General features: G+C 42.2%; 1 protein-coding gene across 9 annotated transcripts in view; it reads left to right on the top strand.

The window, feature by feature from the left end:
- The window catches only part of HIVEP2 (human immunodeficiency virus type I enhancer binding protein 2), a 140,055-nt gene that overhangs the window by 81,720 nt on the left and 33,685 nt on the right, over window positions 1-24,650 (top strand). For 7 of the 9 annotated variants that reach the window (XM_027669322.1, XM_027669347.1, XM_027669339.1 and 4 more), the window contains one exon: window positions 6,352-6,449. The exons of 1 other annotated variant lie outside the window; for it this stretch is intronic. The gene's annotated coding sequence lies outside the window, so the exon portion shown is untranslated. Of the gene's footprint in view, window positions 1-6,351; window positions 6,450-7,328; window positions 7,428-24,650 lie in introns of all 9 variants that reach the window. One more of the 9 variants, XM_027669367.1, reaches the window with a different exon arrangement.

Genomic DNA, 24,650 nt, shown 5'->3' with positions numbered 1-24,650 from the left:
CACTCCAGTGCTGCCTTTCTTTTGTCAGTCTTAAGACCTTCAGGACCAGTGTGGAGGTACTGGGAGGACACTTTAAACAATCTCTCTATAGATGTGGCAATAACAAGGGATAGTGGAGTAGAGCACTTGTCTCATTGTAAAGAAGTCACATGGCATCCAATGGAAGTGCTAAAAAAATGTGTGCTCAGGGGCGTTCTGGTGACCCATTCAGATTTTCAAGATGAGTGATCAGCTGCCAGTAATGGGGTTTCATTGGGACTGCCGACCTGAAACAACAGTTGTGTAATCCTGTGCTGTACAAGCTGTCTTTGCAACCAGGAGCATACTGTCTGAGGTGGATCTCAGCTTACCTGGTGTAAATCCAGAGTGCCTTGAGTGAAGTCTATACTTTGACTTAACACCAGACTCTCTGACCTCTTAGTTTTATTTTATGGGGAACCTTGATTTTGCAGGTAACAACAACTAAAATTCTGTGAAGAGACCCCAAATCCTTAGATTATTTTCCCTGCTGACAAATTTCTGTTGCTCCCAGGCATCACATTTCCCTCCTGCATGGCTGACTAGTTGCCAACTTCTCAGAGGCAACTGAGAAGTCTCATCTGAAGTCTCAACTGTCAATGTCATCTACTGATGAGATTGTCCAGCGCTTATTGCCATCACTCTGCCATGGGCTCTTTCTATGGAGATGGACAGTTTTGACAGCTCAGTTGATTGCCATGGGCTGGTGAGACATCGCCCACATTGCAGCCTGCCTGCTTAGCAGCCACAAGTGGCCCTGCCTCAGTTTCTTCACTGCACCTGGCTGCACTGGTTTTCCCCAGTGTATGAATGTCATAGCAAGATAGTCATTCAAAGAGGGAAGGAAAGCCAAGGCACTCTGTGTGGGAGGTTCCTCATGACAATTTTGCTGAAATCTGTTTGGATGTCATAGAGCATGAGCTTTACCTAGAATCCTATCTCAGGTTTGGCTGCGATCTCATGTTTTCACTTCCTCTGCCCACTCTCAGAGGATCCCCAGATGTACTCCCATCTTGCTGCCAGCTGCCTGCACAAACAGCCCTCTTAGCAACAGCAGGCCAGGCAAATGGGTTGAGCAATGTGTGCATGAGGACACTGTGTCAATTGTCAGCTTGACCATTGTCTAAAAGCATCAAGCCTGGTTAGTGAGGGCACTGGTCTCAGCTGGCAGTGTCTAAACTGTTATTTGCAGTGAGATTATGGACCTATACTTAGGGGGATGTGCTCTTGCTAATTTAGCTCCTGGCTAAAGTAAAAAAAAGTAACCCGAAATCATAGTTCCAGTGGTGGCAGCAAAATAAACTCCTGTGCAGAGTGGTCTCTGAGGATAGAGGAGATAAAGTAGAGAGACTCACAAGAAGAAATTATGTGCACGATTTTAATGAAGTGAATCACCTATGTGTAAAGTAAACAAAGTTCATAAGGGATGTTCCTTTTAGTTAAATTTTGTTCAGATTGCAGAGCCTGAAAGACAATAAAACCAGCTCCACTAACACAAGTTAGTAAATATGTCTGGTTTTATTTATATAGTATCTATACATATGCACATATGGATATATACATATATTTATGTATATACACACGTATGTATGTATACACATAAATATATGCATGTATAAGTTTGAACAAATTGAAATTTTACAAGGATTTCTTTGTGCTCTTTGCATCCAGATCTGCAACATGGTGCTAGCATGCGGGATACCAAAATGAAGAAAAACTGTCAATAAACCAAATTTAAATGGGCTATCTCACTCCTATTGAGAAAAATGTGGAAAACAAAAAAGCATAAATACTGAAAAATAAAGCAGGCTTCAAATGTCTTGCTGTTTTGGTAATGAAGACAAAAATGTTTACAGCACGGATACATATGATTCAAAAAATAAATTATATCCCTTTAACTTTTGAGGTAGTTCAAGGTTTGATCCATTAATTTCATCAAACTGGTTGTAGGAAAACTTATTTCTGCAGTATTGAGAGCTGTCAGAAGGACCTGGAATTAACAGGGCAAAAGTAGAATTGCTGTAAGTATTTTAATTCATCTATTCAAAGGTGATTTGTGTGAACACATTAGGAACACCAGTAAAGTAATGGGAATAATTTTCTTCCACTTTTTCCAAATTCAAGTGCATATGGTATGATTGCATTTCATCAGGATATGAACATCATTTCACAGATGATTGTCTTCTGCCATTGATCATATGAAGTCAATTTACAGTATGACATTGCTTTTACCTTCCTCATGTAGGAAGACTTTTTTGCTTCTAGTCTTAGCTGCTGTAGCTAGCAAATTGTGTGTATAATAAATTTTGTTTTGTTTAGAGAGCGATAACTGTAAAATAGTGCCCATTTGGAGAAAAAGCACTGAGACTGAGATTGATGCCTGGAGCTTAATGCATCATAGCTGCAATCAAGCAAATATTAGACTTCTTATTTCTCCCATTACAGACCGTAATTCATGGAGTTCTCTGGATTTTCTGTGTTTGAAAAGGAGAAAGGGAACAAAAAGAGCATTAGAGAATCCACACAAACTGGCTTCACAGTCTCTACATATTCCCATACAGAAGCTTTCCTGGTCAATTCATTGCATTAAGTAAGAAAACATCTATAAAAGGAAATTTGAACTGATGCAAGATGGTTTGGAGTGAGAGATTTGCATATAGCCTCACTGCTTTGAGTTACCAGCCATAAATTCAAATTGTTTGGTGATGCAATACAGAAGTGTGCATATTTTTCTACCTACATTGCCTGGCTCTTCTTTAGTACAAATTATTCTATACAATCCTGGAATCTGGCTGCAATTTAAATGGTACCTGGCTTGGTACCTGGTTTTCTTACACACCTGGTCAAACTGAGGCTTTGAGTAAATTCCCAAACCATGGTAAGTTACAGTCTGTGCTGGAATGCTATCTGCTGCAAGCCAGTTAAGGAGTAACACAGGCATGGCTTTATTTGCCCTTTGTACTCTTGAGACAATTTCACCTATTTACTGTACTATTTCAGAATCTTCAAATAATTAGCAGTAAAATAAATATTATCCAGTTGCTTTCCTAAAATTTTAGTTTCTGATTAAAATACACATGAGATATATGACTTTTTTTTTTTACCTTGGAAAGTGCACAGGGTTCTTGCTGTCACCCCCCTATCCTCAACTGACCTTACAGTGTCAGTGGAGCATATATATAAGAAGTAATATAAAACAAAGTCCTTGTTGATCCATGAAATAAATTAATCTTTATGGTTAGATGATGCCGATGTCTGCTGTTACATTTTTGTTTCACCACTGAAGGTGTAATTTAATGACTAGAAAATTATTACAGAGGTTCCCAAGGCTGCTAGCAGTCTTTCAAAAGCAGATGGTGTAAGATTCATTATAGGAGCACTTCTGCCTGTGTTTCCAGGTCCTGTGTAAAAGCCTATTCCGTAAGTGTCTGAGATACAAAGTTCAAATTGAAAAAAACCCCTTCCAAGCAGTAAGACATGCTGTGATTTTCATACTCTCATTTCCTTTCTGATGAGCTTGTTTATTCATAGTCCCAACGGCTGGCAAACAACTGCAGCAGGTTAGGAAAGTCGTAACCAGATATGACCAAATAGAATCACAGACTCATTTGATTTGGGAGTCCAACTGTTAACCCAGCACTGCCAAATCTGCAACTAAGCCATGTCCCCAAGTGCCACATCTACACGACTTTTAAATACCTCCAGGGGTGGTGACTCAACCACTTCCCTGGGCAGCCTGTTCCAATGCTTGACAGCCCTTTCCATAAAGAAATTTTTCCTAACATCCAATCTAAATCTTCTCTGATGCAACTTGAAGTCATTTCCTCTTGTCCTGTCATTTGTTAGTTGGGAGAAGAGACCTAGCAATACTAGAAATACTGGAAAATGCTCAGCAGAGGTCTGTCTTTCTTTCGTGGGCAGGCGCTGAAGGCACGCTCATTTATTTCTGCTGCAAATAATGACATATCGCTCAGATTTTTACTAATGCGGTGATAAAACCAAATTAAAAGTTCCTGGTTTTACTATCAAAGCAATGCCTCTGGGAGCTTTAATTTGGCAGCAAAATCCTGTTTGACAACACATGCATTTTCTGGGGTTGTTAGAGATTCCACATGTTGGCTGTTCCCTCAGACCACGTCCTGTTTGCTAGAACCAGTGCTACTGTGACATGGTAGGTTAGTAAGGAGAAGCACTAGTACTGCTTTAAGGCTGGAAGGTATCCATGCCACACCAGAGAGAGGATGCTACAATTCAGAGTACCCCTAGCTCCTACTGAAAGATGGGAGAATAAGGACTTGTGACTTCTTTATTCCTTTGCTTTGGTTTTTTTGGCTGCAGTTTTTCCAGGTCAACTGTAAAAGTAGTAATTGAAATACTGGCCCTGGTAAATACAGAGTTTTGCCCTTGAGTAGAGCGGTGCCAAGGTTTCACCACAGATTAAAACTGTATTCGACCCTGTTTGTTCAAGGGTTCAAAAGTGGTTCCTGGCTTCACATGCAGATAGTTTCCTAGAAAGCTGTAGATTAGTCTGATAAAGCGTCAGGGGCTGTAGCCAGAGCATATTATTTTATATACTCAGATGCCTGTATAGACTGCTGTTGACATTGCCAGTCATTGCTCATTATCATTGATATTTGTTTTTGTTGCTAATAGCAAACATTGCAGGGAAAAAAAGCATCAGCATATCCCTTTTATTGCTAACCAGTTCCAGGCCTGCTTTATCCTTCAGCTTTTGGCACCCTCTTTCCACCAGCTCACATCTGTGTCTGCTAGTGGTATGTCACCCATCTGGTGGAGGACAGGCTTTGCCCTGTGTATGGGGCAGTGTGGGCACCAGTGGCACTTGCTGGAAGCAGAAGGAAGTTTATTGTTGGCTTCAGTGCCAGTATGGTCAGGCCACAGACACAAATCTGCAAGTTCAGCATGCTACGTTTGAGATTTTCCTGTCCAAGTCTTCTGGCATGCTCCTCTGTGATGACTTTTGTAAGCCCTTGAGGAGCACACACCTTCTCCTGCTGCAGTGACCTGATCACTCCAGACAGTGGCCAGCCAGGGCTCAGTGATGTGGCCAGGGCAAAAGAGCAGGAGAAGGGATGACATGAGCTGTACTTTTCACTGGGACCCTGTGCTTCCCTGGGGTGCTACCCTGTCCAGCAGCACATGCAATCTGGGATGCCCACACTCTGCCTATCCTTGTCACATCACCTGGCATCTCACATGTGGGCATTCAAGGATGCAGGGAAGCCTGAAAGAAAGTGCCCTGGGCAAAACACACGCTGTGGTTGTGTGTTCATACTGGTCTTCACAAAATGAGAACAGCCAGGCTGGTTGGAGTATATTGTCACTTGAAGATCACTGAAGGTTTGTTGCCTCAGCATTACCAAGGTAGGGATTTTAGTCAGCTCTATTGCATACAAATTAGATATGAGTCTCCAGTTCCTGATGCGTTGTCTGTATACCCTGATCAAAGGTAGCCTCCATGCATTTCATAACCCATTCCCTGCAGGTGTAAACAGGGCAGCCTGTAGGCTGTCTAATGCATCTAACACATTAATGAACATATCTCCTGGTGCTCTGTGCCTTGGACACACAGACATACACTCCTGCATACATGGCTACAGCAAGTCCTCTGTATACAGTAAGTACTTTTTTTGTGGTCTTTTCCCAGAGTACCATCACATGTAAATAGAGATATAAGGTTTATGACTGACTTCACAGTGTACACTAATAACTTATTTTCTGAAACAGACTAGCATCATATGGAAAAGGGAATTTCTATGGGTGATCTCACTTTTAAAGCACAATGCTAAATGGGAAAGAAGCAGAATGAAAACCAATCACACCGCTCCAGTTTAATAACAGGAAAGTATTTGCAATTAATTAAAAAATATGTGCTCTAAAATTCTAATTTGGGCATGATCTTTTCAAAATTAAACAGAAATTAGGCAGAACACTTGGAACTGCAAGGTCTAAAGGTAAAGAAACTACAAAGGCACTTCATGCTTTGTGTGTTTACCCTGCTTGTTTTATACATTATTTTTGAAAAGACATCATTGTATGCACCTGTTGGTCTTGTATGTCTATTGTTTTCACTTTGGCATATATTAGTTGATGCATATTCTAGCCGACAGCAAGTTAAAAACCATAGGAGAGCTACTGATTGCTCCTGCCACATTGCCCTGAAGGTAGCAAGAAGGACTGTGACTGAATCTCTGAAGTTCTTAAATGTTTTCATGTAGCCAGCGCCATAGTCTTAACTAGGTTATAAAATCAAACAGCAAGGCTGAATTGTCCACAGTCCTTAAAAATATTTAATATTTATTTTCCAAATAGGTGGAAGAGAGAGTCAACAGCCATATTCGCTGGAGTGGTGAACCAAATTGCCTTGACTGGAACCATTACTCACTTGCACCTTTGATGGCAGCAGCCAGGTAGGAGAGCAAAGGAAGAGTGATTTTGCATGAACTGAGGGACCGGGTCTGAGTGCATAGTTTTTCATTCTCAGAAATGATTATGCGTCCTTTTGTTACAACTGAAGTCAGCTCTTGCTGAAATCAGAAGCCTTTGTCTTTTGAGGCAGATTACGTGTTTTGTCTTTGCTTTGTCCACATACTTAGTTTGCCACTTTCCCTTCTCTTACACAGTTTTTGCATTAAGTACCCAGGAAGCACACTTTTTGAACCAAATAAAGAGAAAAATGTGCTTGTAAAAATAGAAGAAGAAATGGTGGGTGAGGTTTTTATATTTGAAATGTTTGGGGTTTTTTATTTACATTGCCCTAAAATTTAAGTTGGTGATTTCTGCTTGACCTTCTTGTCATTTCAAGTGCACCATTGACAATGCTGTTCAAGGTTTAATTTTTCCTCTGGGTCTTGAACACTTGGGTACATAGAAATTGCTGACATTGTTATATACAATAACACCTAAGCTAGCTTAAAGTTAGTGGATGCCCAACAGCAGTCTTACTGTGGCATTGGTTAGTTCAGAAGACAGTTTATCTTGTCAAGAAAAGGTCTATTTTCCGGTACTGATTGCAGCTCCATGTTTATTTGGGTTGCTAGTCACAGGTTGGACAGGATTCACATTGACTTGGTCTCAAAAACTGTGCCTGTGTACACACAGTTACTTTTGTTACTGTAGGAGACCTGAAGCACTGAGAACCTCCTTTTCTCTCATCTTCTCTGTACAGACACATCCTTGATGGTCAGAGAATTGTCGGCCTTCAGAATTTAATAAGATTAGCTTGAAATAGTGAAAAGTTAAGAAAAACATTGACACTTTTTTTATTATTATTCAATATTTATCTGCAGCCATAAGAGCTAGGTATATAAGGAAGACACTGGAGATTCTCATGTGATATCATGACCACAGGAGAAGGTGTTCAAAGAAAACACAGAACATATATTGAGGTAACCCCTCCCAGGCTTTTCAGAATTATATAAATAATGTTGGACCTCTGTTTCATTCCATATATAAACTGAAGGAAAGAAGGAGTTAAATGGGCAATTCCTTGAACTTTTGCTCAACCCTGGAACTGATCCCAAATATTCTGCAGACCAGGGTGTTGCTATATGGAATGTCTCTTCGTTTGGGTCTCTCTCAAGGTTCTTGCAATTGAAGTCATGTGTATCTGTGTTGTTCTTTCCCCTCTGCAGTCTCTTAGAGCCAAAAGAGGTATTTCCCCACAGCCTGGGATCAGAGGTGGGTGAAAGGGTGCAAATGGATGGCTGTCAGCAGGGCTGTTACCAACAAACATGTTGGCAAAAAAGGAGGCATCACCCCCGCCGGAGGTCCTGTGGAATTTCTGTTTAAAGTTCAGCAGGAAAACAAACTGTCCTCATGCACCCCTGAGCTCTGTTGCCAGTTTGGAAAGCATTAACAGCGTGTGAAATTTATAAGCAGGAGTAATGGAATACTGCTGCAATATGGAAACCTAGCCCTGACTCACCAGGCAGGATTTAAGTGGAAAACTGAGAAGTTTGGTACACAAGAGCATGGTGGCCATCCTCTGAAGTGGGGTTTTAACATAAATTTTCCAGGTTTTGTTAGCATGTACCTTAATGGTACTTGGGTGCACTGGGCATTATTGCTGTGGCTCTCTTGAACGCTGAGAACCCTCTCCAATAATGTGTCAGCCAAATAATGGCATGCTTCACTTTTTGCTTGAAACTATTGAATTTTAGAATAGATGCTCTCAATTATGGAGTTCAAACCAATGTTATTGTAACTATGAGAATATGTATCACTACCTCATGTGCTTAAGGATATTAAGACAAGTACTTAATACTGGTAGTAAACACACTGTGTGAGCTAATAAAATGCTCCCATTAAGAAAGTGAATCCTGTTTTGCCTACTTCACAGGTGAAAGCTTGCAGTCTGATTCCACCACTAGATACAGAGTGGTAGGAAGGCAAATTTTCTCTGAAGACCAGAGCATGTAATGCTGCCAAACCAGCAGTCCCAGGCACCCTTCAGGGAATGATTCCTGCAGCTGAGCAAGATTGCACAAACTGTGGTGTGGAGGACTAGCTGCTTTATTTTGGCTGAGAATCCTTTGAAGATACTGGTCCTGATTTTCTACCGCCTGAAACCTTTTGCTATTTATACCTGAGTAAAGTGAATGCCGAGCAAGCATAAAATGCCACTACCCTAGTGCTAAAGGAGCTGTTATCCACTTTGCCCAAATATAAATTACTAAGCAAAGGGTGAAGCAAGTTCAAGGTCTCTCGTTTTGTTGTGACATTGCCCCTAGATCCTGCTGGTCCTTGCTCACAGTGTGAACAGAAGGAGGCTGTGTCTTCCTGCAGTTTTGAGCTCAAGATGTGCAACCTCGGGGGGAACCGAGAGCACTCATTTCTGGTCCCACTATTAGCCAGAGAGAGGAAAAACGTGTTCTCTCACGTCCCGGAGGAGGCCGAGCACGGTGGCGGGGACAAAAAATTCATTTGCCAGTTCCCTGACAACCTGGGGTAGGGGGAATGAGACTGGAAAACGTTCAGACGAGGCAGAAGCGGGCGCTACACCCTCCAGGCTCCTGGTTTCCGGGCACCAAGGGCTGCACTGGCGGAACCGCGTAGGCTCTGGCGCTCCCCGTGGGGCGCGGGGTCGGAGGGGCGCTGGCCGCGGGCCGGGGCCGAACTGGGCGTGGAAGGGAAAAACCCGAGCCTGGCGCAGTTTCCGCCTGGCAGTCCTTGTGTCCCCTCGGGCAGCTGCGGCACCCTCCTGCTGGCGAGGGGGTGGGCCTGCGGGGAGGTGTCCATCTTCCGAGTCTGTTTATTTCAGTGTGTCCGTCCCCCCCCCCCCCCCCCCCTCCCCCAAACCCCAACAAAACCAACACCGAAAAGCCATAAAAATCGGCGCCTGTTTAATGACATTTAACAACTTCATTGCTGCCCGTACGCAATATATGGCCCGCACAGCCGCGGACGGGGCTGGGATAGCTGGCATGAGGAAGGACACGGTCCTTGAGATCCTCTGGCACCGCGAACTACTGCCTTCAAACTAGAGCAGAGACAGATAAGGATATCGTGAAGGATAAATTTGGCGTTGTGTATTATAAAGCTGAATCCTTAAAAAAAATCTGCGTACTTTTGGCAGTATTTCATATCTTGTAATAGAACCCATATATATTCAGGCATATTTTAAGCAAAATATGGTGTACTGCAATTTCTGCTATCTAAGCAAATATCTTGGTAGAGTAATTTAAAAACACAGCTGGTTTTTTTGTAGCCAGCATTGTATCAATTAAGTAACGATGCTGACCTGTGGTAGGCATCCTGGGCTAGGATCTGACAGCTGTCCTGAAGCCACTGAAGGCGTTCAGGAGCTGACCCAGCACAGGGTGAGGGCATCACTATCTGGCTCTCCCTGGGGAGAGCTGCATGGAGATTGTGTGCTGCAATGCTCGCTGCTGTGAAAGGGACATTTTTAAAAAGCAAAAAATGCAAATAATTTTGAATTATAGGCAGCAGGAAGGATTCTTTTTTATAATACGTAGATAAACCTCTATCTGTGTTTCGTTTCTGTATAATTTCTGCAAGTAACCTACCTTTTGTTAGGTATAGGGGGTCATAACAGCATGAACACTGAACCACTGAAACCCTCACTTGATGGGATTAATTTTATCTTACTTCCAATACATGTATATACCTATTTGCATCTATGTTTTTCTCTGTCTAAAAATATCTTAAGGTTACAGATTCAAGGCTTACAGCTTCAATGAAGACATAGAATGAACAATGGCAATTTTAAATCTGCCAGTGACATATATGCAGAATTATTGTGACATGCTATACTGTAATAACCCTAAATTAAGTATTTCAAAATGCGGACAATACACTATACTATTATGTTGGTCTTTAAAAGCAGTCCTATGAACCTTGCTATGTTCTTATCAGAAATTTGAAGTATGTACATTTTTGAAAAATTACGTAATATCTAGTGCCTTATGCAAATCTGTGTGAGTGGAGTCTTTTGCTCACTGACGCTTTGTTAAAAAAGTTCTCAGACTGCAAAGTTTCAGCCAGTTGGGAATCTCAGATCCACACTAGGAGTTACCTCCAGATGGCTGCACTTTCATTTGGTACCAAGCCTTCTAGCATCCTAGCGTTAGCATGTGATGTGTTCTGGTGATGTGTACTGTTCCACTTGTTTTTGCCAGAATATATACAGGGCCAGAATATATACAGGGCATTGTATGGTAAGTTTTGACACATGGTGTAGCTCAAAGAAAAGATGAGAGGGAGAGTGTGGGGAGAGAAGAAGGTCAGGAAAAAAAGGAGGACAGGAAAGGAAGGGAATAAGAAAATGCAGCAAGAGGAGTTTATGTCAGTGTAATGAATTCAGTCTAACTGGCAAATACAATCTGACTGCAAGTTGTGGATTTCATTGAATTTGATCCAAGAAAGACACAGCTGAGAAATCTACAGGAAGCAATCTTTTCCTGGAAGTATGCAGCCCCAAACTGTACAAATTCTTCCACTGGTTGTAAAATGTCTGTCTGCCACTGAACCTGTGCCATTGGATACTTTGGAAGAGAAAATAGTGTATTGAGATAGTCAACTAAAGAATAACAAAAAACGTAATCTACTAAACGTAGATTTTTGAAAGAAGAAAACCTATATAATTTGAAGTTGCCAGTGAAGCCCTAGTGATAAAGACAGTTAATCATTTCTGGTGCAGCTGTTTCCTGACATTTCTGCAAAATGTTGTGGAAAAATTAATGAAGGTTCGTTCAGTAATGGTTTCAAGCTTGGCTAGTGGAAAATATGACAGTATTTCCATCATCAATTAAGAACAAGCAAGGCTTTTTTTTCCGTAGGGGAAGTGGTATGCAGTTTGTACTGCACAGGAAACTGTAGACTTGAGAGCAGCTGTGTGATAGTAACAGGTATGCAGAGAATATGGAGAAGGGCCCGGGCCCTCTTCTCTTGTCACATGTGCTTCAGTATAGTAGAACTAGCTCTGTTGTATATTGGAAAAGACAGCTTACACTCTCTAGGATGTGCCATATTCTTCAAATGCCTGACTATGAAAATCAATGCCCTTCTTGTCACTTCAGTAACAAAGCTTGCATCAATAAGGTTTTCATTGCAATTTTATTTTATTATTGTGATGTCTCAGAAGACTAATTCCTTCAGGTGGAGAGCCACAGGGTTTTTTTAGCCCATCTCTGAAAATCAAGTTACTTGCAATTTGACTTCGTGTGTACGATTGTCGAAGCCATGGAGCATGCCTTGGGGAGCACATGTGGTTGCTGTTCTGCCTGGGTGTGGAGCAGCAGTAGCTCTGCTGTAGCTGACTAGTTGCTTTGTGGTAAGAGCTAGAGGGGAACCTGCTGGCCTCGTGTACAGTATGGACATGGGCTCTGCATGTGTGCGAACTCAGTATCACGTGTGTGTATGTAGTGCTGCAGATAGCCAAGAAAGCATGTGGTTTAGAAACCTGATCATGTCCAGGGGGTGCATTCCCATCGCAGATCAGCATAGCTGAAGGTCAGTGTAGCAGCTGAGCAGTGGCCTTTGTCCACTCCTTCACCTTGTAGCCCTCAGGCCTTGGCAGGCAGCCAACTGCCAGCAGCCTCCTCAATGGCACCTTGGGGCTCCTGCTCCTTCTGTAGCTCTGCTGTGCTTGAGCTCCTCCAGCTCGACTCAGTTTGAGGGATGCTGGATCCACTCTACTGTTGAATGGGCTGTATAGGACAGAAGGTAGCTGGGAAAGAGGCAGTGTCACTCATCAGAGTAACTTGTAAATACCAGTCCCATACAGTCAGTAGAATGAACTTTTTTGCTCAAAGGGACCTAAATTTTATTTTGTGTTAAAAATGCATTGTTGTAAAAATACAGGCCTGGTACAGAAATATTGCAAATCTCTGCAAATGTTTTGGTGAATGATTTAAGTGTTCAGTGCCTTTCTGGACTGTGAGGGGTTGTACAAGCCTGCTTACTGTAATAGCTTTTTTCTTCCTCTTGATATTCTGAGATACTTACAGCCCTACCATAAATATGATTTCCAGCCTGTTTACACAGTATGATGATTCATGTTAAAGTGGTTAATAGAACATGTATTATAATGAATGGTTTATGCTTTCCTAATATCACTGTAAAGGGGTCTTCTGCAAGTTTAGAAGACCCTTAGCAAGCTCACTAAAAATGTTTGTCTTACTCTCTGTAATTGTAGCTGTAGAGTGTGTAGTTCTTATTGACAGCTTTCACCCATTGTAAAACAATTAATAACAATGGAGTTATACCAATGATTTGTGACCATTCACATAATCACATAAAAGTCAGCCCCAAGTTCTCTTTCCCTGATGCAGGCTACTGTGAGGAGCTTTATTTAAGGTTCTCCCAAGCCTGCAATCCCTAGTGCAGGCAAACCTGTTGCTGAAGTCAATGACAGCTTTACCAGTGTCAGAGCTATCAGAGCATTAGAGACAGCTCATATAAGAGCCTGTAATTAGTCTTGATTTGGGACATTAAAAAATTAATCCTTCAAGCATCACATCTATAACTATATGACACTGCAGTCAACGTACTGTCATGCCTGTAGTGGGACCGTGTGTATGCTGCAAGGGTATGCATGGGAGTAAGGGAAAGATGAAGACTCTGCTCTTGCCGTTTATCTGATGTGGGAAATCTGAGGGCGCTGGGTCAGACATGAGCTGCTTTTAAACTTCTCAGCATGAGGGCTGTGCCTACAGCTTCTTAGGAATTTCCCATAAAAACAATTTGTCAATTGAAAGCGGAATTTCCACAAGAACAAGTTTTCCACTGGAAAATCTCCATATTGCTATTTTTATTTTTTTTTTCCCATGGAAATCTCTGAATGAAATACTTCCCTTTAAGTCACCTTACTCCATGAAGATCTTTGATTAGCTGAACTGAGCTAAAATGGTTTCAGTTGCCATTAAGTTGCATCTGCCTATTATCACTCTTCTCTCGGGATGAATGGCAATACAAAAACTTTATACTTAAGAAGTTTCTGTGGGCAGGTCACCTTGACAGTCTTCATGTCCCACACTGTATTGCAGTCACTTGTGTGAAAAAGTCTACTAACTACTAAAAAAGCAATGTCAAAGTGAAACAAGTTCTAAAAGAGAGGCCCCAAACCCTGGGAAACCAGGGAACCCTTGCCCATTTGTGAACTTATATCTTTGCTGTTCAAACTCAGTTTCCCACATTTGTGTATCTTTTACTGGTCATTTAAAATGTCTAGGAGAGTTGTAAAACTCTTGGATTCCATTTAACATTAATGGGGAATAAAAAGTAAGTACATTTAAGTGACTATAAAATTGGCTAAGGTCACACAACAAGGTGAAGGACTGCCACACACATCTTGCTTCATTGTCTGCCCTGACAGTCTCTACGAAGGGCAGCTGGATAATGGATGGGACATTACTGTAGATGACTGGACACCTGGTGCTGAGCATATGGGAAGGGAGAGGAATGCTGATGACACCAACGTGTTCATCGTGTCACACAGTGATCTCTTATGCATGAATGTTAAAACAGAATGAATACACATACCACTTTTACTATTTAAACTAACAGTTTGAATAGTTCACCAAGATTGGTAGTAGGTGCTGGGTTCTCTTTATCGTACTGTGTCTCCAGACTCTTATTAATCTTTTTCTTTGTGTTGCTATGTCTCACCGGTTCTTCGTCCTGTTCTCATTTAGACATGCAACCAGTTCTACTCACAGCACTAAACCTTTGGCTATATTGGGTGGTGACCAGCTGGCAGCTTTGATGATCATGACTGGTTGCATGTACAGAGTTCTAGTCCCTGCTGTCCCTAAGGGAAATGTCCTCTATGAGGAAATGGGCTGTACCAGAAAGTGCACTGCATGACAGTCAGTGCACTGGAGGAAGCTCACTATCTATATGAGTGTGAAGGCAGGTGCAGATTTCTTCACCTGGTGGACACAGGAAGCAGGATGGTCAATGTCTGACTTTCCTTCAGGCAGCCTCCTCTGTGCTTCTCAGAAAGGCATGGGAGTTATGGTTAAATATTACAGTCTAATCTTTTACTTGCTAACAGACCAAAGAGGAGCTAAGTAACTTTAAGCCATTGGCTCCATTTTAAGTATCTCTTCCACATGACAAAGGGCAGTTGACTCTCAGTCATATGTTCCAAATGAATGACTCAGAGTGAAAATCCTGGGCTACCCTTACCTACAGCAGAGCACAATGCCAGCACATCTAATGCATCCTGCTCTGTCCCTTGTTCTACCCTTCTCGTAGGATTCTCTGTATTTCCCATTCCCTCTTATTCTGTCACTGGTTTGTTTTGACCATCATAATTTTCACTGAGTAGCTTGAATCAGATTTCTGAATGCTGAGTCTGAACCTTCTTCCTCCTGGGAGAAGTGATGGCTTATGGAGAACTTACTTGACTGTGAAATCAGGAGGGGTTTTTGAGAGCTGCCTTAGCCATTAGCCCAGCCAGCATCACATTCTTACCAGATGGTGGTGGGACCCCTCCCCACCTCAATTCCTTCTGCTTCCCCACTGCTCATCTGCTTCAGTGGTGCTGAAGACAAAGGTGACAGATCTCAGTAGAAAGAAGAGGGGGCACATAAAGACTGGTCATTAATTCTTTATTTAAATATGTCAACAGTTGCCTTTAGGACATACCGACATAAGCCACTGCCATTCAAGGGAACACCAAATAGGCTTTCAATGCTAACAGCAAAGACTTAATTGTGCCAAAAAGCTGAGTATGGTTTCAAAGATAACACAATGTGACTCCACCATTTTCACCTGTGTGCTGTGCTTTGGGGGAAAAAAATGAAGCCTACTAAAAGGGAAGGTATTCCTCAGTTGTAATTGAAACTGGAGTTTTCATTCACCTGTTAAAATTTGAAGACTAACTGAAGGAAGGATCATAGCAATTATTCACACCATTTGGCAAGAGAGAAACAATTGGCAAAACCTACATTCGTGACAATCAGCTGTATTTCATGGTTGCATTGCAAAGGCTACAAATGGCCTCAGTTCTAAATTTAAGATAGGCAGAAATTGTTCTGTTTAGTGTGTCCTAAAATTATCCAGCACAGAAATACTTTGGGGAAGTGTAAAAATGAATTCTCAATTTTTCAAAAGGCAGCTTAAAGGGGAAGGCATGCTGATGTGGAAGTATTGAATAAATACCATCTCAGTAACAATTTTACCAAATGTAGGGAAGAGTCATACACGTCATGTCCTTGTTATAAGATTCGTGGAGAAAATACTCCCACTCAGATAGAAATTCACTGTAAACAGCTCTCTTGCTGTTAGAGCTGATGTACTTTTGAGGATGCAGCGGCTCTTAGAAGGAGTGGAGCATGTTGTGCAATAATGTGACCTTATGTTGCATAGACACTTCCAGTTTTGGAATGTGAAATGTCTGAAACTGGGAGTGGGTGGACAAGAGGTGGAGCCAGTCAGGAGCCTGGGTGACTGCGTTTCTGAGAAACTCTCTTCTGCTGGTGAGTATTGCTATTTTGCCTAGCGTACGACTAAAGCCCTGAATAGTGCTAAGTTGAACCACTAAACAATATCAAGTTTCAAATGGACATGGAGCTATAGGGTGATATTTTGGAAGTTAATTTTATAAAACCTAATTGAAAACAAGGCTGAATTCTTTCAGACCTGAAACCACAGCCTCCCAAAATGCGTCAGAGACTCTTGATGCTGCAGCGAGGTCAGCTTCCCTCCCCCCACTTTACCTGTGAGTCAGGACAACTCTATTAAAGGAAGCTTTTATTGGAGGCTCTTGGTAGAGAGGTAGACAACATGCAGTTGGTGAGAACACAGTGGGAAAGAGTTTGGATCCTGTGTCTACATAAATGGTCAGCAACAGGGAGAAGACCATTTTTTTCTGGAGAACAGAGGGATACTGAGGAAAGAGTAGTGTTTGAGCAAGAGGTAGGTTTGACTGATTTCACCTTCTCTCTAATTAAAATTTGAATTCAGAGTCCGCTCAAGCTGTCATCGTATCCATTTCTCAAGTGGGACAAAGGCTAAGTCTCCTGTGGGTTTGATGCTTTCGGTGCTTGTCCACGGTTCCATTTGTACCTACTTTTGTGGAAAATCACAGAAAAATAATCTTAGAGCAGCACAGTCCACTTGAAAAAATACCAAGGAGGAAACAGAAAGTGTTCGACAGGTGGGAATTTCAGAGGTGTGATCTTGATTTTCAGGCAAGGCAGACACCTTTTTAAATAGAAACATCCTGTGGGGTGGTCATCCACTTACTCTTTCCTTTGCTATAAATCTGGACCTGTTCATGGGTGGATCAACACTACTGGGACTTAAAAATATCTGTGAGCAACGCTGTCCCATTTATATTAGTGTGCTTTAACTTTTTCCTTGTTGTTTTTTATTGCTGTTATTACCTGGACTGCTCTAGCAGAGTGTTAGCATGGATGAAATTCCTGTAACAAGCAGTATTTTGACAACTTGAATCTATGGTTTTAGATGTGTTCTTCTTTTAATGGTGGCAGGTGATCTGTGCTTCCTGGACTCACTGCTACTGGAAGAAAGGTATCTTGCAGCAGCTCTGTGATTAAAAAGATGTTTCTAGAAATAATTTACAGTATCAGTACTTTTATTATTTCTATGTGAGATTGCTAGCCACAGGAAAGAGATCCTGGAAACCATCTGTAGTCATTTAATTCATGACCTGATGAGCACCTTGGGTGAAAAGCAAAGCATGGTCCTGGTCATGCAAAGAGCTGACCTACTCGAACCTTCAGCACAGTGGGTAGCTCTACATTTGAGTGATTTTCCTGAGAGGACTCCGTGTGGAGTTTTCTGCTGTATTGAAAGTTTATGTTTTCCTGGTTTGATCCACTTTCCATTTCACTTGTGGATTATTTCTGTTAACTTTCCCACAAGCTGATTCAGACTGCATGAAAAGGAGGGGGGAGGAGATTTGAATTTGTATACATGGATGGTATATTTTATAAGCAACTTCATCAATGCTTTGTTCCTAGAAGTGTAAATAACCTTTTCTTTAAAAAATGAAAAACAACTGGATGCACTTGTGGAGTTCATCTAACTGCCAGGCATTCATTAACAAACACCCAGGCAAATGGACCTCTTTATGCAGATATGTCTGAGCCCATATGTGTATGTAATCGTATGTGGAGTTTGAGTTGTAGAAAATAGACTTGCTGAGGCAGGTATCTGCCCGAAGTTACATTTGTGTTTTCCATTCAGAAAATATTTGGTCTAAAGATGGTTGTGGTGAAAAAAGAAATACATATTCTTAAAGCATAAAGCAGGGCCATGGTTTATCTGAGCTTTATGATGAGGGAAGGAGCAGGTGGACAGACAAACCTGAGCACAGCAGTGTGGGCTCCCAGAAGGGGTGCAGAGCTGCCCCTAGCAAAGGATGTCCCTAGACATCTTGGCAGGACTAGCTGCCACATTCCCCTGTAGTGTGATTCATCAAATTGTTTCCCTGTTGCACAAGATGGAAGTTTGTTTCTTCTGCCATCTGCCTAGTTGCCTGCTGTCCAAACCTCCTCTGAGCAGTCGGTAGGAAATGTGGCTGCCTTTGACCTCCACTGGCCTTTTTCTGGCCTTCCTCTGCCCTTTGCTCTTTCTGGCGAGGTCCTGATGCAGGCAGACTCCAGGATAGCAGCATAACTGCCAGCATCTTCCAGCTGCCATGTGAAACTGCAATTTGGTTCACATCAGTTCCATTCTTCCTACTTTTTTTTTTCTAAGCAAGTTTATATAGAATATAGAAGTTCAAATCCTATATTAAGATTAAATTTGACATCCTTGAACAGATCAAGGAGAAGAGTGAATTGTTACCCTGAAGAAAGCTATGAAGAAAAATACCAGACTGGTAGCTTTTTTGCTTTTAAGTTTTGCTGATCAGAAGTCAGATGCTGAATTTTGGATCAAACATCGATAGCAGTTTTGCAATCAAATACTCCCAGCTTATGAAGATGCATACAACAGCTCCTCCAGCTTGCTCTAATGAACCGGCAGCTCTTTGTTGATGCTAGCAGAGCAATTAGGCTCCCTGTTATGCAGTTGCATCTGAGCAATGTGGTTTATTTTACTCAAGCAGACCTCACTGATCCACAATTAAAATGGCATTTTCACCTCACACTTAGGGGCTGAGAAAAAGCTTTTGAAGGTCTTCATTCCTCTGATGATGAGCTTGGTAGAGGAACAAAATCATACAAGGGTTTTTTTGTTGCAGCAGTTGGGTCGTGACTGAGACAGTTGGCTACTTCATTATAGCAAACACGTAGGTGGCCTTTCTCATGTTTTGAGATCCAAGAGAGGAGCTGTCACTTGACTGACACCTTTGAGGGGAGTGGAGTCTTTACAGAAGAAGGGTCAGGTCAGCTGTGCCATATGCAACATGCACTGACAGTGAGCCCTTTCCTTTCAGCTGCTTTAGAGATTCCATCTTTCTGGCAGAATCAGATCCAGAGTGGTGAGATTGCCCTGAGTTCGAACAACTTAAAATGTCTGTAATTTTTTGCTCTTGCTTGATTATGGTATTTATAGCTCATTTTTACCTGTGCTTTCTCTTCAGTGTAACAGTTACTAGCAGACTTCCTTGCTGTAATGGTTCTTCTGCTCTGAGGAAAAGGTTGAATGTAATTTGGAGGATGATTAGGGTGAGATCAGCACTTGAAACTCGAGTCAAGTTAATGATGAAACCTGAGTTTTGTTAATAATACATTGTAATTATTACTGTCCACAGGTCAGATATCTCATATTTCTCATCTTTTTAGCTTGAGGATCCTAGTTACAGTGATCTGTTCAACTTCTCTGCTGTTCCACCCCTTGCTCAAGTCTGCAAAAGGAAGGTGCCCGTTCTCCACCAGATTTCCGCATGAGCTGTCCCAGTAGAGCAGTGTCTCTGTGGATGTCAATGCATTACACAGGCTGGAGTGCAAAGGGGCTGAGAGGAGGATACATGATCAACAGATGAAGTAGCAGAACGTTAATAATAAAAGACACCTAATTGGACCTGCCCTTTTGCCCATCAGTGAGGACATATGTCAATGAGCAGCAGGCACCAGGCCCCTGGCGACCTGCTCCCACCTCCTACAGGTCTTCGTGAGGGAAAAATTGCATTATGATCTGAGCTACTTGCCGGCTGCAATTGCCAATAAAGCACTAATCCTAACCTTTCACAGACTGCATCTATTGCTTGCACCTCAGAGATGCGGGGCCAGATTGGAGAGGTGACATAAATCATGGTGTGCATTACGTGTTGGTGAGTGGGAGGGGAGTGCACACTGGGGAAACTGACACCACGCAGGGGTGGGAGGGAGAAGGCTGTGGCAGGAAAAGCGACCTGTGGCAGGATGTAGGAAGATGTGAGATAGTGCAGCCCCTCTTTACTTAGCACCATATCTTCTTACTGCCTCCCATGGCTTCTGTTGCAGCCTCCCATGCTGTCCTGCCTGCTGCTTCCATTTACCCGTGGTGGGGTGCTCCTACCCAGGGTGTGAAATTGGTGATGCTGCAACCAACTGTAGACTTTTATTTTGTGGAAAATGCCATTGTGGAACTGCTTTCCCACCTGAGGTGCAGGAAGCCACTACGTCTGGTCTCCCACCCCACCTGTGCCATGTGTTTGTGAAGGCACAAGTTAGGGACTTGCTTTAGGACAAGAGGATATGGTCTTAAGTTTCACAAGGGGAGGTTTAGTTTGGATATTAGGGAAACTTTCTTCATAGAGAGGGTGGTCAAGCATTGGAACAGGCTGTCCAGGGAAGTGACTGAGTCACCATCTCGGGAAGTATTTAAAAGACTTGTAGATGTGGCACTTAGGGACATGGTTTAGTGGTGGACTTGGCAGTGTTAAATTAATGGTTGGACTTAATGATGTTAGAGGTCTTTTTCAAGCTAAAAGATTCTGTGATTCTGCATTTGAATAAGTTTCCAACACCCACAGTTTAAACACTGGCCAAAGGAGAAAGCCTATAGTGGGAACTTACCAAAAAGCAGAGTTAACCACCCTGTTTTGTTTAACTTCTTCTCATTATCTTGCCTGTATTGTGACCAAGTATTGTTTGGACACTGAAATTTTGTGTACCCTTGAAAACCTCTGGGATGGGCTTAATACCATTCCAGCAGATACTCATTGTGGTTTGGGCAGCAGAGAGGGCAAGAAGTGAAATGGCAGCACTGGAGCACCCAGGGAAGGAGGGAGATGGCACTGAACAGGGCTGGGCTGGATGTGGTCATGCAGTCTCTTGCCCTGCTCCACCATATGTGACTTTCCTGCCCTGTCTGCTAGCTGTGCCACTGCACAGTGAAGCCACCAGGGGATGGACCTGATTGAAAAGTTCCCATTTTCTTTCCCTGGAATTATTTCGAGTCAGACCTTTTCTTGGTTTTAAATTTAATTTGTGCACAGCTAAAACTCTCCTGTGGAGGCACTGAAAGGCAGAAGACCCATGTGCGTGTAGAGGTGCTGAAGTTGCCCCTCTCAGTTGAAGCCCCTCCGGGATGGTGGGGCAGTGCTGCCATTGCCCCCAGCCTGTTGGGAGCCCGGAGAGGCTGCCAGGCTTTGTCTGTCATATATAACCAGCCCTACAGTGCAGAGCTTTGGGGAAAAGGTAGACAATTTTGGAAAATACCATGTAATAACCAGTGTTTTCTTCACTGTATGGTGAAGATAATTTTTCATTTTTCTAATACACTTTCCTGCTGTTTTTTAAATCTAATCTTCTTCTGTGTACATGTTTCTTTAAATAGGTGAAATCTTAAAAAGACAGGTAATATATTACTGTTGCTTAAACAGAATTTCTGCTCCAAGTCTGAGTCGGGAGATAGACTGAGGTTCTGATCACTACACTTTTAACTTTATAACTTAAGAACTCCACAGTGGTTGAGGGTATGTGGTCCTGTCTCCTATTAACTTTATGAAAATGTACTACCAGAGTATGGTCTAAAGTATTTAAGCCTACTAATAATTATTTTTACATTCATATTTCCTCTAATATAATAACATTTACTCTTCATTTCAGATGAAAATTAAATTGTCTGAGGAATAGTATCATCAACTGATTTGTCTTGCATCACCGTGTTTATCTATTCTAGTAAAAAAATCAGTGATTATTAAATTTACTGCTAAGGCATAGGATGAAAAGACAAAAGTATGATGCTGAACAAGGGTGCTTGCAGCAATGGGAATTAATCACAGCATATCAAGAAAAGAGCATGCTCTCAATTTCCCACTTGAGTTAATGTTAAAAATTTAATCTTATTAACTTCAATTACTTTTTGTTTAATTTTCAAATCAGACAAAAATAAAAATTGTAATGTCAGAATAGTCATTTGGATTGAATCTTGCATGTGAAGTTGGCAATGTCGTAAACAAGAGAAAAGGTCTGGTATAAACTCATGCATTTTTGTTTAACCCTGGCCCCAGCATGACTGATGGGAGGTATTTGGAGCCACGCAGGAAGGCTGCATATTAATGAAACAAATCCCTCATAGGAGCGTTGGCCAAGGGAGTTATGATATCAAATAGAGAAACCATAATTGTGGAAAAGACCATTTTCTTGAACAGCTCGCACAGAGCACTAGAAAGCATGAGAAGGTTGGCATGTGTGTTGCTTCCAGTGATGGTATTGCAGTCACAGGCTTTAAAAGGTTGCAGATGTTCTGAAGGGGGTCATGAGGACCATCCTTGCCTTCCCTTTGGGGATTGGGGAGTGAAATACACAACCTGCAAAAGCACAGAGTCACCCTGGAAAGAGTGTTTGCTGAAATTCTCTGAACATCCCTGCTGAGCGTAGCTGTGGCTGGTCCTGTTGTGGTCAAACCCATGGGAGCTTCAGGGCTCCTGACAGCGTGGGGCAGGGTGGGCAGTGGGCTCACAGGATGGTCAGTGTGTTGCCCTGAGCAAGGCTGGCCAGTGCTGGCAGTAGGCTGGGACTCAGTGCAAGGACTTCCAGTCCCTATGCAAGGGGCAACCCCTTGGCTTCAGCCTTACATGGAAGTAAGTCATGTTTACACCCTTCATGAAAGTTCCTTTGTGCCTGTGAGGGGCTGTAAACCAGCCTCAGGGCAGGTGGGATGTGAAGGACTGGGCTCTGAGTGCCACTGTGTTTCACTGCCCCACAGGTCCCTGTGCCTGCCTCTGGGCAGTGGGGTGGGGGTGTAGGACCTGCCCTCCTGCCTTTGCCTCATTCCTGGACCCTGGAGAAGTTTGCCTGTACAGCTCTGGTTTTGCCTCTGAATCAATTTCCTAGTCTGATGGGCTGTATTAGGATGTCTTAACAGAAAACTTCCAACTATTTGTTATGGTATGTCAGGATGCAAAACCCACGTGGAAGATCTACTGGGTCTTTGCACGTGTAATCTTGTCATAATCTCAGTGAAAAGGGGATGATTTCAAAATCCGACTTTTCCCCCTTCGTGTTCTGAAGTTTCTCAAGTTATGTTTAGAAACAGGAAGCTGTTTTGCATAAAGGTAAGATTGTCTTTTTAACAAGAAAAGTTGGTGTTAGACAGGCTAAATATACCCACACAGTCATAGGCAGTGGGTAGTCCTGGCTATTTTTAGGCTTTATTTTTGCCTGTCTTTATTTATTTATTTTTTTTTAGTGACACCTCCACTGTATCTTCAGCTCTCAGTGAGGCACCGCTTCCTGCAGTGGTATGAAACTGGCAATTACAGGAGGAGTCAACCTTGTCAGGTGTCATTTATCAGGCATTGCAGAGGGCTGGTTTCAGCAAAGAAAGAACAAAGCTTAATAAAAAGAGAGAGAGGGAGAAGCATTCTCTTAATAATTTACCCTTTGCAATAACAGACCCTTATCAGATCACCCACGCTCATCTGGCTGCTGACGCTGTACTTGCTTCATTAGTATGAGCTATTTTTACACCTTTTGTGTCTTTTGAGGAACTGAGTGGGCCTGCTGTCTTGGAGTGATTCACCATCTCCAGGCGAACACGGTGTCCTCAAACCCTGTCAGGGAGGGAGGAAGGGAAAAGTAGGGGGAAGAGTTCAGTTGAATAAGCAAGTCTTAGGTGGTCTGAGTGCTAAAACATTGCACTCTAGTCCTAGGGAAAATAGTCTACGTGCTTTTGGTTTGCAATGCAGCTTTTCAGATTGTTAGGAGCTATCCTAAGGAACATTTAGTAATCAATTAGTTTAAGTGTAGCTTAGCAAACATGAAGCCCTGTGTGCTTGTGCTGTACTGTATGTGTTCGTTTCCCTGTCTGTAAAGGGGATACTGGGCACTGGACTAGGGAATGTTGGGGAGTTTAAAGCTCCCTTCCAACCCAAACTATTCTATGGTAGTATGTTGGTGATGCTTTCTTGTACTGTACAAGTGTCATTGGTGTATCACAAGCACCCAAGAGACTTTTGGGTCAGATTGTTAGCTGATTTCACTTCCACTTCTGATAATGGAAAGAAAACTAAACTTGGTGCAAAGAGCCAGGCAGGATGCAGGAGGAGAACCCTGTATGAAGTTGTCTGTTTTTCAAAGCTGACCATCAGTTGCTTTTCCTTTTGATGGACCATCAGTCCTGAAAATGTCCTCTTAGAGCCTTCTGAGCTCTCTTCTGGTGGTTGAAAGTATGATTTTTTGCTGTTCGTACTTCAGCTTTTCCTGGGCAGGAGTGATTTGGTGTCCAGTCCTGCCACTTACTAAGTACTAGATAATGGTTTCTTATTGCAAGGTTTCTTTGGAGTAGTTTCAGAAGTTAGTCTGATGTGGGATACCTATATGAAACTTTAAGGTTCTGTAATGATGCACCCTGATCTAATGTTGTCTGATATAAAGTATAATGAAACCTGAACAATGTCTTTCCCAAAAAGATAAAACTTACTTAGTGGCAGCCTGGCTGGTCCCTCAAATATCAACAATCTTGTAAAATGACATTTTATATGTGGTTTCAGGCATTTTCGTAGACCTTCATCTCTTCAGAAGTGTTTGCTCAGGAGAGTGATGCTCATCTTAATGAACACAATTGATTTATGTATTATAGAAAGAAACCTAAGTGAAAAGAATGAAATTTCATATATACCTACAAAATGCAGCAGAAAGCATATGCACATTTTGCTGAATTTTTTAAGAGGTATTCTGATTCAACTGAATATTATACATACTGACTTTCAGTGTTTCATACAGTAAAAAAGAACCAAG

This window comes from Corapipo altera, unplaced genomic scaffold, assembly GCF_003945725.1.
Source record: "Corapipo altera isolate COAL_440 unplaced genomic scaffold, ASM394572v1 2b, whole genome shotgun sequence".
NCBI lineage: Eukaryota > Metazoa > Chordata > Aves > Passeriformes > Pipridae > Corapipo > Corapipo altera.
Note: the sequence above shows the minus strand (reverse complement) of the source record. Positions and strands in the feature narration are given on the sequence as shown.